This window comes from Anopheles nili, chromosome X (assembly GCF_943737925.1).
Source record: "Anopheles nili chromosome X, idAnoNiliSN_F5_01, whole genome shotgun sequence".
NCBI classification, from domain to species: Eukaryota; Metazoa; Arthropoda; class Insecta; order Diptera; family Culicidae; genus Anopheles; species Anopheles nili.
In genome coordinates, this window is record NC_071293.1 from 1,611,882 (window position 1) to 1,626,879 (window position 14,998).

Here is a 14,998-nt window from a genome sequence, read left to right on the forward strand (position 1 = left end):
ACACTTAATTGTAATTGAAATTAATTTGCAGTTTAATTAGGCTATACTAGCTGAGTATATTTGATTTAAGCTTTAAATGAAATCACTATATCTTCTATTGTATGAAACTGTTTCACAGTTCGTGTATTAAGATCCAGATGCTTACAGATTTAAGTTATGAGGCAAGTTTTGCAATATGATTACAATCAATTTCACTTTACTCACATGACTTTGCACTCACCTAGACATCATGTCTATGAAGAGCATACCAGGCACAAAAATCGAACGAATATACACCGACGGGAGGAGATAAAATAGCGAAAAAAAAATGAAACAAATGGAATGAGAAGCATATATTTATAACGGTCGTTTATGCTGCAACCGTGGCCAGTATTAATGTCACGACACGCAGCTTCGCTGATGGTCGTAATGTTTGCAGCTCGATTGACCCTAGCGCGCTCAAACAAAAGGTTGAACTGCGCCCGCCTGGGCCTGTGTGTGTACCTGTTGTATGTGCGCCGGGCAGTCGTTAGCCTGCGGCATTTTTCCGCTATGTTCAACATTAATTTATTTGCAGTCGATGACAATTATTTAAATTGTTTTGGTTTCGTATGCGGCCCGCATCTGGGTGCATCGGGGTGGGAAAACCCTTTTTTTGTTTGCTGCTCCCACCAAAATTAATGGGCAAGCTTGGAAATGTTTATCCGTTCATCCGAAGTTATACACCAGGTGGCAACATAACCTAGCCGGAGTTGGACAGGATGGAAGAGAAAAATAAAATCACACACACACACACACCCACACACACACACACACACACTACCAGTGCCAACCACATAACGCAGCCGATGCTGAATCAGATGGGAAATCAGCCAACAGCATTTTTCATTCACCCACCCATCTCTTCGGGCCCTTTTATTTTAACTCGACGACCTGGTCAAAATATTGCTGCAGAAGTAAACAGATATCAAACCCTTTTGCGCAACGATTGCAGCTCTTTGGGCAATATGATATCCCATATTGACAGCCGGGCACATATGTTTAAGGTAAATAATATGCTTCCGCGATTAAAACGCCGAATGCTGAAGCCCTTGATCCGTTTGATTGCCTCCTGTTTGGTGTATGACACCAGCTCAAAGCCAAAATAGCATTACAGCGTTGCTTCGAATTGCTTCCGACCGCTACGGACATCCTGGAGGTCCTTAAAAAAGATCGCCCTGTTGCGGAGGCAATTATATGTTACCTTCCGAGAGTAAAAGCTCTACCACCACCCTCCCTCCTTCTTCTCCTCCTCCTCCTGCTCCTCCTCCTCCTCTTACTCCATCTGCAAGTGTCCACACCCACACACCGGCGGGGATTGAAATCAAGCCGTTTGGGTCCAGGACTGGTCCGTAACGCGATTTGTACCGGCATCAAGATTCCATTAGGAACCAGACGTGTCGCACGGTGCAAATTAGAGTTTCCCTCTGCACCGTGCACCGAGCAGCCCTCGGGAAAGGAGAAAGGACCGGACAGAGGCACCGTAGGATCTTATTGTCTCACGATTTGATCACGTACTGTTTGCGCGAGTCACGTGTTCATCATCCGACGGCACCCCATCATTGCACGAGGAGTACTTCTAGCAGCCGCAGGACGACGCTGGTGTTGTAGCGTCAACACTCGCTGCTGCCATCGCCGTTACAAAACGAAGGGCGGTGGGTGGGTGGCCAGGACACGGACCCGACGAGGCACGGCCCACGCGGAAGCTGGCGGTTCGACGTTCGTGCTGCAACACGTGCGGGCCATGCGCGCTGCAACCGGCTGCGGCTTGCGATACGTTAACCATTTTTAAATTGATTTTCCACATTTCGCCTCCCGGAAGGTGCTGAAGGTGGCGTGATCGTTTGATGTGGCGGAAAATGACATACATATTGCATTGGCGTTGTGCGAAGGGAAAATTAGCTGCGAGGTCCTTCCAGCGTGCGGCCCTTTTTTGCACCCCTCGTAGTAGCCGCTCGTAAGTTATCCCATTTCACGCCGTTTTTCCCTTTATTTGGCGCGTTTAATCGGCACCCGTGCTGGGCAGTCAAGGTAAGGGGGGGGTTGCGGAGCTTTTCTGTTGGATATCCTGTTGCTATTTTCGTCAACAATTTGACTATCGGTGTGGGAAAGACTGACCTTACCTTTCTGGGGGCCAGCTTACAAAAGCTCGGATTCCTCTGCAGCTCGATTTTCTGAGGCATCCTGCGTAGATAATAACACTATCGCAATGAAACGCTCGCGCTGGTTAATCGATAGTACAAACAAAAATGCATGCCATTTAGCGGAAATAGCAGGAAAGGAAACAATGCGCCATTGCCCAATTGCATCCGGCTGCGAGGGGAAAACTCGCCGAGAAAAGTGTCGGGCGCGGGCCCAAAATTGGGGTGGCCTCGGCCGGAGGAGGGGGGGGGGAGACGGGAGAGCAACAATATTTTCATAATATTTAGCAATTCCCTCGAGCAGGCTTTCAAAGGCCCGAATGCGCCATCCCTCGCGCACGTTCCACCCAATATGCCAACTGTCAAATTTAGCAACCCGGGACCAGAAGTGAAAGATAAACACCTTTGACAGCGATGCCTTTGCCCGAGCACGCACACGCACCCGCATCCGCATCCTCATCGCGATTGATTCGTCCCTTCGCCGCGAAGGGTCACGTGCATGTCTATAATGTTATTCGAAATAATTTTTCACACGAACGCCTCCGATCCGGCATCCGGAGCACCGGGTTTGATAATTGCCTTTTCCGCGGTCCTGCGTAGAGCTGGAAAAAGGGCGCCGCGCGGGTGGCACGCGGCACGCGGCAGGATTTTCACCGCCACCGTCTTCAGGCGTACGGTGTTTGCTAGGAGCCGCGTGGAGGGCAGAAACAAAGGGGCGCCTGCTGCTGGAAACGCGTTGGTGCGTTATTTATTTTGCTGAATTATGGAACCATTTTGCCCGCCTGTCTGTTGGGCATTTTCCCGGCGGCTCGATACGTGCTTTTGGATGGAAAACTCCTCACGCGCGTCTAAAACGGACCGGCCGGGAGCGATATTAATTTTTCAATTTAAGCAACTCCGGTAACTGATTTAAATGAGAACAACGAACAATCGGCCCAAAAAGGATGCGGCTTCTTCATTAGCGAGGTCAAATACAGCAGGGGCAAATAAAGCGACGGCTTACCACGCGGCACGTCCCTCTCTCGCTCTCGAGCACATGTTCCGCATACTTCAATCCGTGTAAACATTCGGAAGTAATCTTGTGTCCATTTCCCCCCGCCTATCCTGCCACCCTGCACACCCTGTAAGCATAATACCTGCATGCAGCAGGCGGCACGTGCAGCACTATCGGAGTGGAAGATTCAAATTAGCTGAAATTGAAAAAGTAAACATCGCACCGATTGCCGCCGCTGGGGAAGGGTGGAAGGAACGGGGCCGGGGGCTGGGCTGGGGGCTGGGCCGGTACATTTTCATCGATGACCAGCTCGGGATGACAGAAGATACCGGCGAAGTTGATGGATGAGCTCGCAAGGGCTGGGTCATGTTAAACGGGCGCTGGCGGTGTGTGTGTGTGTGAGAGTGGGTGGATGGTTGGGCCGATTTTCCTGGCTGATTGAAGCTCGTGGTGTTGGAAGGGCAGGTAGAACGGGTGCCATCAGATTGGACGACACGTGCCCTTAAATGATGAGCGAAAAAAAAGCAGCAATTCCACATGCAATTTTTTTGCAAACAAAACATACGCAAGGTCGATGTTGGTTTGTTGGAATTTTCTTCGCAGGATTCATCCTATTGTTTTAACGCATACGAAAGTAATCATCAGCAATTGGGCATATGAAAGTGTGTGTTTTCTCGGGATGAAGATTTGCCGTTGCATGTGAATTGAATAATTGTGAAAAGATGTGAAATAGCGTCCAAGCTACCGGTTGAAAAGGCACATTCGTTTGAAACCCTACGACTCCCAGGATGCATTAATTAGGTTTCTCAAAACAATCGGAAATCGGAAAGAACGCTTATGTTTGCTTCAGCAACTACTGGATTTTTCCTTCAAATTACTTTAAGTGAAATAATAGACACCCAATAGACACCAATAATAGGTCCAGGCTGGAGGTATCGCATTTCAAGCGAGACATCCGCTTCCTCTTTGTTACATTCCGCACACCCATCCAGGACTCGGTGGCTTGGATGCATTAAATCTTGCGGACATTAAACGGCCGAGGACCGGGACGCGATGAGACGGCAAACGGAACACGCACTGGTAAGTTGGCAATATTTATGAGGACGTATCATAGGCGTGACTGACAGAGCGTCTCCTTTTTTTTGTCTCTCTGTTTGTTCGCGCTTCGAACCGATCGCCGGGCAAAGGGCTCACCCAAATACAACAAACATTTGGGCTGGGCAAACACCAGTGCCAACGGCACGCAAAAGATTTATGGAAAGCCCGCGTCTCGTGCTGCGGCGGCTGTCGATGGGCCCTTCGTCCTTGCGATGCGTGGTCGGTTTAGCCCGCGGTAGGCAATTGCGCACGTCCGGTAGGGCTGCGGCACCGCAACAACAATGGATCGGGACAATGGAGGGACAGAGTGTGGCCCTTCGGAGGCTCGGCCCCTCGGCGTCATCCGGCGGGCCACACGACAAAAGGTCGGATTTTGGAGGGCGACAAAAACCCACCGCACGGCTAAAGTTGATCGGATGAACAAATGGTGCACGGTTTCCGCTTTTTCGCTGCGCGAGGTGACAGGCATGTGGAGGGGTGGGAGAGGGACGGAAAAATAATTTATCATGAACTATGATAAACAAACAAATAGACTGGTGTACGGACAAAGGGATGCCCGCGCGTAAGTGTGGTGAGAAATGCGAGAAGAATGGCAAGGAGATAAAGAAGGAAAAAAAACTGCACTGTCATTGCTAAATTACTGTCAAATCAAAATCGAAATCACATATGCGAGCAATGTGACCGCCCGAAACAGAGGGCCGGTGGAAACCGTCAATGATTGCTACTAAAGTGCAAATGGGGTGTGTATGAATCGCTCCATAAAATATCACAATGCCATGCACAGCTATATGTAGCAATAATACGCCCAGCCAAACGTACGCCTGAAGGACCATCTGAACCGCTGAATCTAGGAATTTAATCCGAAAATGGTTGGGACCGTTACGAAAATTCATCCATTTAAAACACGTCCATTACCTGCAGGTTGATTTACGTGTACACCAAATATGAATAAAATTGCGGTCTTATCGCAACCACTGCCAACTGCGAGCAAACCGTTCATGTTTTATTCGTAAATCATCCTAATCCCGCAAAGTATTTAAACAGCCAAAGGACATTCGCAGTTGCAGTAACATGGATGCTTACTAGCATGCTGAAAGCCTCTGAGCAGCACGATTTCCCGAGCAATATCAATTGCAACCGTCCTTATCGCGCCTACTACGCCAAGATTTACCTTTATGCTCCATGTCACTGTATTATTCTTTCCCGCTGGTCGCTTTCCACGGCCACCGTTCGTTTTGCGCCACTGTCGACGGTAGGTCAAGTTGCTTTATCGAGCTGATGCGACCAGCTAATGCTCATCCTGAGTCGGCCCTACTTTTCTCCTGCAGGGTGGCTGCCTTCTCTTCCTGCACCGTTACGTTCGATCAAGCAGGCGAATCATTTCACAGGAAGAGGACATTGGGCCCGCTGTTTCAACGGGACGCGCTTGGGTGCGATTTGAAAGTAAATTAATACAAATTTCTACCGGCGAGCTGAGAGCTTATGCCGACGGAGGAGGCAAATTAAAACAACATTTGGTACATAAAACAACCGAGAAGTCACCGGAAACATGCCGTGAAAAGCGCGCAAACTTAGCACGCCACTGCAGTTAAATTACTTGACTAAAGAAGGTCCAACGAAATCTTGCCAAATCGGAGAGTTTTCCCTTTTTCCCTCGGTTCGGTATTTTCAAGATCCATCGCCAGCATTTCGGCCGATCAAAATTGTGTTCCATTCTTACAGCTCCGTTACTCTGTTACTGTATCAAGTTAAGGTAGTCTGAGTTCATGGAAGAGCTATAATTTGATATGCACCCCTACACGCCGAGCATGGCTCCACTCGGCAATACATATGCAGTTACTGTGAATTGAAGGAAGATCTATATATATCATGGTAGCGCCGATTATGCTCAGTCGAGTTATCAGAGCTCGAAGAAGCGTCGGGCGGAGCTACGTTCGTAAATACGGCCGGATCGAAACGGGGAAAACCGTTTAGCTCCGCCTTTTTCGCCGTTTTCCCGATTCCTGGCCAGTGCGGCCAGACTCACTGCCGTTTGTTTTTCCTCCAGTTCTCCATTTCTGTGCTTTATTTGTTATTTTCATTTAATTTTCCCTTTTCATTGCTGCCGCTTTCATCGCCAAATTATCCTGCAAGCTGGCCGGCGTCCTTTTGGCCCGTTTTTCTCGAATTCGGGCGCAGGTTTCGGCCGTAGTTTGAAGTTATCCCGAACCTGCCGTCAAAGTAGCGCTGCTTATTTACGGTCTGTTTGATGGGGAGACACGTGACGGCGCTCTGGCGGGAAGCAGTAATGCGTTGAAAATCATAAAAATTCAACTAAGTGTACATATTCTCGCAAGATGGATAGAAAACACTTCGATGGTTCATTTTATTAGATCTCCATGGCCCAGCCCGGGCCTTGTGGCTTTCTCTTCCACACTCACGGCACGTGGGCCACCCAAGGCAGAGGGTTTCCTCGTTCGAAGAAAATGTGCGCCTCCTCGTCATGGCCCAAGAACCTCCCAGAAACGCTGCCGGTGGGTTTAGTGGAACGACTTACTCCACTGCTCGCACCGAAATCGCGGAGGATGAACAAGTCAAAAATCTCACCCAGTACATTATTTATCACTCTTGCTCGCCGCCAAAGCCACATGTGCCGGGAAAAGGTGTCCTAATTTACTACGGTGACGCGGAAGGCGATTGAGGGTTTGACAATTTCAATATTTAGCCTTTCCGGGAAAGTTTTACGAGGGCTCCGATACAGGCCACCGAAGGTAATCAATTTGTCATACGTCAGCACGCTTCGTTGGGACCATATCTCGACTCGAGAGGATTTTTAAAGATCTCCGAGCGCCGCATTATTTCAATAACGCTTTTAAAGGTCAATATCAAAGGAACGATCAATTTGGTTGGATTTGATTAGATTCCTTGCAAGGAATAATGGCTGGATTACTTGGAGGTATACCAATCTATTCGGCCAGTTGAACACAAATAATTTTTAAAGTAGTGAAAGTTATTAACTGAGGTTCCTAAAACATGATACACGATCATTTATTATAGGTAGTGTTAATTTGATGTTTAATTTGATATACTAGCATTTGTTTGTAATATTTCTAACCTAACATTCCGAAATAAATATATATCGAGGAATTTTGTTGAGAGAAAGTAATAAACTTTGTTGATAGTTTTGATACATGCTTTAACCTTAGTTTTACTAAAATGTCATGAAATTATACTTATTCCTTCTCAAAGCTGTTGCCATTTATAATGCAAAACAAAGCTAGCATAATTTATAATTATATAAAGCCCTATACCCACAGTTGCACCAATTGATGGATATCAAAACCGAAGACATTGAGCAGGACACGAGATCCTTTCATAAAATTCGCACCGTCAACCAGTAAATTACGAGAAACAGATAGTATACATGTATGTTTATATTGCTAAGTGGAACGCGTCATCCGCGAGCATTGTTTGACCTGCCAATTTCGCGATGGCTTTAGAATCACAGGTAGTGTTCGCTCGCCATGGGAGGAGACCCCCGGATTCAGGAGCATACCTCGACCGCTGGGTGGCATCACGGATTCCGCCGTAAACCGTGTCCTGGAAGGTAGTGCGTGAGACCGACTCTATAAGGCATACGCCCTACCAGCGGCTAACGTAACAAATGTATCGAACACCGCAGCAAAGGAGACTGCATCTCGTGCGGACACACAAGGACGACGAAAAAAAAAAGAACACACATCCGCACGCACCCGCACACACACACACCTACATATATTAAAAATAACTAACCTGCGCGATGGGGTGTTTCGTTAGCTGGCAAAATCCACTGCAAGCGTCGCTACCACGTGGGCTTAGAAGTTTACTCCGGTGCCACGTGCGGCGCGCTGCGACATATCGCACACGCTAATGTTCTAAGCAGCGCACTTCTTTTTCCCGTCTGGCGGGAAATCCGTGCTCCACCTTCCCTCCTTGGTTTCTACGCGCCCGAGCGCCAAAACAACCGGTCCCGATAAAGGGCCAGCCAACCCACCATGGCCCACCGAGGCAGTCCTCGCGCCAGTGAGTCCTCGTGAAAAGGAAATGCACACCCTTCGCGCGGTAGGGGCGTTATTGTTCAGCGTACTAACGGACCAATTGGAGCCTTTGGTTAGCTTGCTAGGTACCCGCGTTTGATAGCACACACGTGCTCGCACGCGTACTGGCGCATGGCGGCTACTCCGGCTGGGTCGTGCGTGAAAGAGTGAGCGAGTCGGCATAAACACCGCACGGATCGGTACGCTCGTTTCCGTCACAAAAGCGGTACAACGGAACAATCGGTCGCGTCATTGTTTCGCTCCCGCTTGCACCGTAGCAGCGTGGCTACCAGAGCGAGAGTACACACGCCCCGAGTGAGCGAAAGCGAGCACGCTGTCGCACGCCGTTGGTCCGCCTGAGCGAGCTCGCCTGTTCCCAGCAGAGGGAGCCACTGTTATCGGTTTCGGCACTGACAGTGCGGCTGTGCTCGGTGGCCTATGGCCCGTACATGCACTGCATAATTCGTCGTGTTCGGTTTGGTCTCGTCGCTCCCTGATCGATCGTTACGCTTCATACGTGTTGACGTTCGCTTGCTAGTCGCTGCCAGCCGTGGATAGTAAACGTGAATCTGCCTGCGTCAAGTCAGCGCCTGTGCTAAGCCGTTTCGCTGCCTGTGCTTTGACGTGCGTGCGTGCGTGCGTGTGAGTGCGTTTGTGGTGCAGAATAGTATTAGCGGGAATTAGTGGTCCCGTGCGATGCCGTGCGCGTGCGACTGAGGACGGCTTAGGCTCGAATTAAGCGCTAAGCTCGGGGCTAACGCGCCTGAGTAAACAAACAAAGCGGTCCCGGCCTGGTTAGACAGTTCGGTTCTTTCGAATCCTTCGGTCCTGTTCTGTGTGGCCACGCGGCATCACAACCAAAACCCTGCGAGCCTCAACGCGACGCGAACAACGATCAATGTGTACCCGTGGAGGCTGCACTTGACTGCAATCGTAAGGATTACAACGCGATCGGTAAATCTCCTTCATGGTGCCGACTCATCCTTGCTCGCATCACACTCAAACTATCTCCTTTTCTCTCTCTCTCCCTCTCTCTCTCTCACACACACACGTAAGGACGCAAATCCGTGCCAGAAGCAGCCGATCTCCAGCTAGTCCGAGAGCCTGAGTGCAGAAACAGTACATTGCGCGAACAGTACATTGCCGGCTAGTTTGTGAACAGTTCCACGTGGTGTTGGCACGTGCAGTGTGCGGTATTGGCGTGGTGTAGTGTGAAGCCGTGTGCCGAACGCAGTGAGCCCTTTGAGCCTGTGTGACCTTCTTGTGCGAAGCCCTGGAATACTACGGAAAGCTAGCGAGTCAGGCGGTAGATCGGTACCGAAGCGAAGTCAGAAGCCACCGGTTGGTTGGTTTGTGAGAGGTTTAGGCTAAGCACCAGGCTCGCTACCCCCGCAAAAACACGCTCTAGCGCGAAGGGTCTCAGTTTTTGGGCAGCAAAACGCGCGGTACATAAAAGGTGAGCTCATACTTTCTACCAATCAATCCAATATCCGAATCAACTCCGGCGGTTTTTCCATCCGGCAAGCCGCATGTAGATGAGTGCTTATTGGCAGACCTCTTCAATCAACTGGCGTTCAGCGGCAAGCACTGAAATCGTCCAGGTAACAGCGGGATTATGGATTACTTACCATTTTACACCCATCCGTGGCAAGGGGGATGGCAGGGCCTGAGAGGGTTTGGGGTGGGAGAGGAGGAGGGGGGGGAGAGGATGGGGTGCACTGGAGTGGAGGAATAGCTGATAAAGTGCGCTTAGAAGCCATCACGTGAGAAGGATGCGCGTGATGGCAGTACAAGCTTGGCGATTTTCTTCGTCGTGGAAAATAAGGACACGACTGCTCGCGTACGTCCTTCGAAAGCTTGCCATGCATTTTTGCGGAAAAAGATACTAGTCGGTGAGGCAAATGTACTCCAAAAGCCAAGTTCAAAGGCAAATGTACTCAAACGAGATTATGCAAACAACAATGTATAGCATTCGAATTCGATCCTTCGAATTGAATCCTTGAAGGTCGTTTAAACGAGAAGAATTTGATTTTATATTTGTCTCGTCCACGTACTATCTTTACTATGTGTCGTAGAAAACACTAACCTGCTGGAAATTGAGACCTTTGCCTCATAGACACCTTCCGCCATTTATGTCTTTGACTTACATCCAGATCCTTACCCATTTAGCAAGGATCAATGGTTTAATCACACAAACAGTGATTTGCACCACTTCGCATATCAAATCAAATCCTCTAAAAAACTCACATCAAAAGTAGAGTAGGCTTCACAAAAAGATGATGGCTCATCCCACAACGATATCAAAACGTTGTGCATTGACCGCGATGGATAGCAAATTAGCGGACTTGCGGGTGCAAAACACCTCCCCCAAAAGGGTGATGCAGGTCAAACGCACTCTACGCGCTAATCTGAGCAGCCAGATATCGTTATCTCCCAGGCCGTTGGACCGCCACACTGTGTGCAGACTGGCGCCTGCCCGGTCAGTGTACCCAGGCACAACTCCCCAGAGTGCATCCTCCCAGCCGGTGGCCCGAACTGCATGTTCGAACATGCGGGCATGCGAGAAAACACAAATAGTGTACAGATCTCAGGGGTAATGTTTGATAACACAACGTGAATCAATATTTGCCCGGTCCTCTCCCACCGGGGAATGATGGAGCGACGAACCGGCGGTGGCGACGAGCCTTAGGGCTGGGGCTGACAAATAAATTAACGGGTAAAATGTGTCCCTCCACCTAGTGCGCTTCGGGAATCGAGTTGTAAAGATAACAACAACAAAAAAAACCCTCTCAGCCAGCTACCGGTTTTGTGACATCGCTAGTTTTTGGGGTCTGTCAAACTCAACGAGCCGCGAGTTCCGCGTTTGATTTGTTTGTTGATGGTAACAAACCCCCTATTATGGGGTGTTTGGAGTCAGCTTCTGGAATACGCCTTTTTAAATGTCAAACGTGTCTCAATATCGATCGCTGGATGTTCTGGACGCTCTAGAGCGATTGGTTGGAGTTGGAATAGAGACGAGCGCAAAAAGGGATGACGTTGATGTACGGAATGCATTTTTAACACGTAATTCCTTACTCCATCTAACTCACCGGGCGCATTTTCCAACCCTCTGGCGCACCAAATCTGGCGCACGGCTCCGTATCATGCCCGTTTAGCCTCCCGTCGGCGGTCGGTTGACTTTGTCTAGCTAAGCACGCTACACAAACGAATCTTGGGCCTCCGATAGCGGGAAGCGCCCGATAAGATAAGCCCTTCCGAGCGCTGCCTTGGCGGAGTTGCGTTTGTTATTTTACCTGATGTCGTGCCTTTTTTATTTTATTTTACTTTATTTTATTTTATTTTATTTCGCTACCGATCCGATCGATGGTGCCAGCTGCTGGAAGGGAAGATGGGCGTGTGAAAAAGGGACAGTTACCATCGGCTGTGTCATGATCCGTTACAACGCTGTAATGCAACCCGCTTTTTGGCTCGCTTTGTAACGTTGATCGTTGCATCGAGTGAGTTTGAGAGATCTGTTGAGGCTCGTTTGGCTGCATACAGCTCCCCAAAAGTCGTTCTTGGGTGTCTCGAAGGGCTCCACTTCAGTGACTCCACTATCAGGGCCGGATGGCTCAAGTTCCATATTATCACTAGCTCAAGTGGCGGCCTGGTCGGTGATGACATCGGTCGAACAACTTGTTCGATCACTTCCGAACAACGGCGGTGTTGTCTGGTGGCAACGGGCGCGTTTTGTCGCGATGCAACTGATGGTGGGCCCTTCGTGGCCCTTCGTGACCACCTTGATCCCGTGGTTCTGCCGTGCAAGGTGAACACTTCATCGATAGGTGGATCGAACCATCGTAACAACAGTTTATCTGGTGTCAGTTTGTTTCGATGATATTTCGATTCCGTAACGTTCGAACAGCTTCACGGTGTTTTGAGAGTGGATGCTTAAGAATTCATGAAAATTTAATTTGTGCCAAAGTCTCAGTGCGGTGTGTTGTGACCGACGGAAGAAGACGTTTTTTCTGTGCTGAGATCTGTAAAATTGTTTTATCGAGTGCACCCTTTTGAAGATGATACCGCGAAGCTGTGGTTGACATCCTTTAAGGTGAATGATGTGAATTTGATGACGATTAGTTTTGAAAGCACTGCCACGATACGAAGATACTGGATCATGTTTCATATCTACAACATCACTCTTGGGTTTCATGTTTCTACTGAATTATCTTACAATTGTTGCTAACGTTGTGTACACTCTCCGTCTTGAACAGATATTTGAGGTCGTAGGTCTCATTGAATTACGATGAAATGTTATTCTGATACTGATAAATAATTTCAAATACTTTCGTGAGTTTTCAGCGATTGATTGTTTCGTGAATTCAGCGATTGATTGCCCTTATGTCGCTTATTAATACGATTGTTTTACGTTTAAAAATAATGTTTTCAAACGTGCTTAAAGGTTCAAGAAGCCGTCGATCTGATAGGAACAAAGCTGAACATAACAACAAATATAAATTCACAAAAAGCAACTATTACTGTAAGTTGATATATTTTTAGGCGTCTTTATGAAGCATGCGTTGGGTATTTTTTCAAAAATATTTTCAAGCATTGCAGGTATATGAATAATTTCGTGTGACAATGCCAAGCACACACAGCGGCATTTCTTTACTGCAACAGGAATTGTGGCAAGAATATTAATTCAGCTTGAAAAGACATAAAATTCCACGGACTCACTTCATTATACGCCATGAGCGCCACATTGACGAAACCATAAGATTGAGACCCTTGTGCGGCTCCACTTCAATTCTGTCATTCAATTAGCGTAAAAAAAAGCGAGACGAAAAAAGACGAATTTCAAATTACGCAGCTCGTCGGTTTGCGTGGACTAAAAACTACGCCTCCGTAACCTCGCCACGTAATGATGGTATGCCACAAAATTTCAACAAGATTTACACTTTTCTGTAGCAATAATCCATCCTATAACTTGGAGCGACTTGGAGCGACTTGGAGCCTACAACGCCATGGGCGCACGGATTCCTACGCCCAAGCCGACAAGAAGGTTGATTTAGTATATTTTATTTCATTACCATGGCGATGCCCTTGTAAAAAAAGAAGCGTAATTGCCCGAAATGGCCCAACAAACTTTTCCACTACTGCCAAGGCTCGAACCGGCCGAAATGGGCCGCTCGGATGATGGAACAGCGTCCTTGGAACTGTCGACATACATCTAACGGCGTGGAGCACTGGCCTATAACTCAGGAGATGCAGGAGAAGAAAAAGAGTACATCACACCAACCGGCAGTAGGCTCGTTCAACATTTTATCGTTTTTACCGCTTCTTTCCATACTAAATGAGCCATTCGTGATGGTACGACCCGGCACTCCTTGGGGCCTGGGACTCGAGTGCAGACCTCGCATGGCCGCGACGGGCCGGAAAGTGGGGAGAAAACTGAGCGGGAAATATATACGTATACGTTCACGTATATATATGGGCTTCCCTGCTGGAAGATGGCGGGTCTGGTCGGCCAAAACCGATGCCAAAATTTGCTGGCAGGACTAGCAGCTCAACTTTACTCCTCCATATGTCATCCATAAATACCCCTCCGTAACACATGCACATCCTTTAAGACAGTGTACGGTGGGAAGGAGGAAAATAAAAACAGATCATAACCATAAACTATATCCTATCAACTTTATAAGCCATATTTTTGACTCGTTTTCCCTGCTACGTGAGGCCGCACGGCCACAGTGGGGTTGAACGCCGCTCGAAGGAAGAATGCTTCGACCCCTTGCTGGTCATTGGCTGCTTCTGGAAGGCGCGTGTGTTGCTGCCTTTTTTTTTGTTCTTCTTCTCCTGGTTATCTTTCTTCTTTTGTTCAGCGCAAGACGGCGGCTTATGGCCGCTCGGGACGCAAGCCAGGACACCTTCTGGATGGGGGTGTTGCAATAACTTTCTCCCTCGAGCGCCGCCGGCTAGTACACGGCCATATTGTTGTGATTGTACTACCCTTCGGTACTTCTGCGCGCGTGGGCTTCCGTATTTCTATTTCTGGGCAATTTCGAGCTCGAGAAGATGATCTAATGCTCGACATTTATGCTTCCCTTTATGGGTGAGTTTTGAAAGCATGAATTGGGGTTGAAGCGGCAGTGAAGCTCGAAATGGCTACCGCTGGGGGCAGAAATGGTTGATGGTTGAGCTGAGACGTTGTTGCCATTGGTTGTGTAGTTTTTGAAAACTCCACTCGCTCAAGGAAGCATCTGCATCGCATGTTTATCGTGTAATGCGTTCCAGAAGCCTATTTTTCTCGCCGCAATGTGTTGGATCGATGGCGTAGAGTTAACCGAAACGTTAAGAAGCAAGATCCGGATGAGTTGATGAGCCAGTACTATCGTGAGACGAGTGTCTAGCAGTTGTTCGCTCCCCAAAACGCATGATTCGGTATCTACAAACGCTCCAACGAATGTCAAAAACACGCTAGTGGATAAATCTCCTCCGGGTGCTCTCGGCGAATGGCGAACGGTCGAGAGACAAACAAAAAAGCAACCGACAAAGAACCGGAAAAAAAGAAAGGAAACTAAACCGATCAATGGTAATAGAATTTATGTACTGAAGCAAGCCGCCCCAAGTGCTGCAGATGAAGGCGCAGATGAACCCGCCGGTTGGACGGGGCATGATTATCTGCCCCAATCATCAAAAGCGAGCATCTCCAC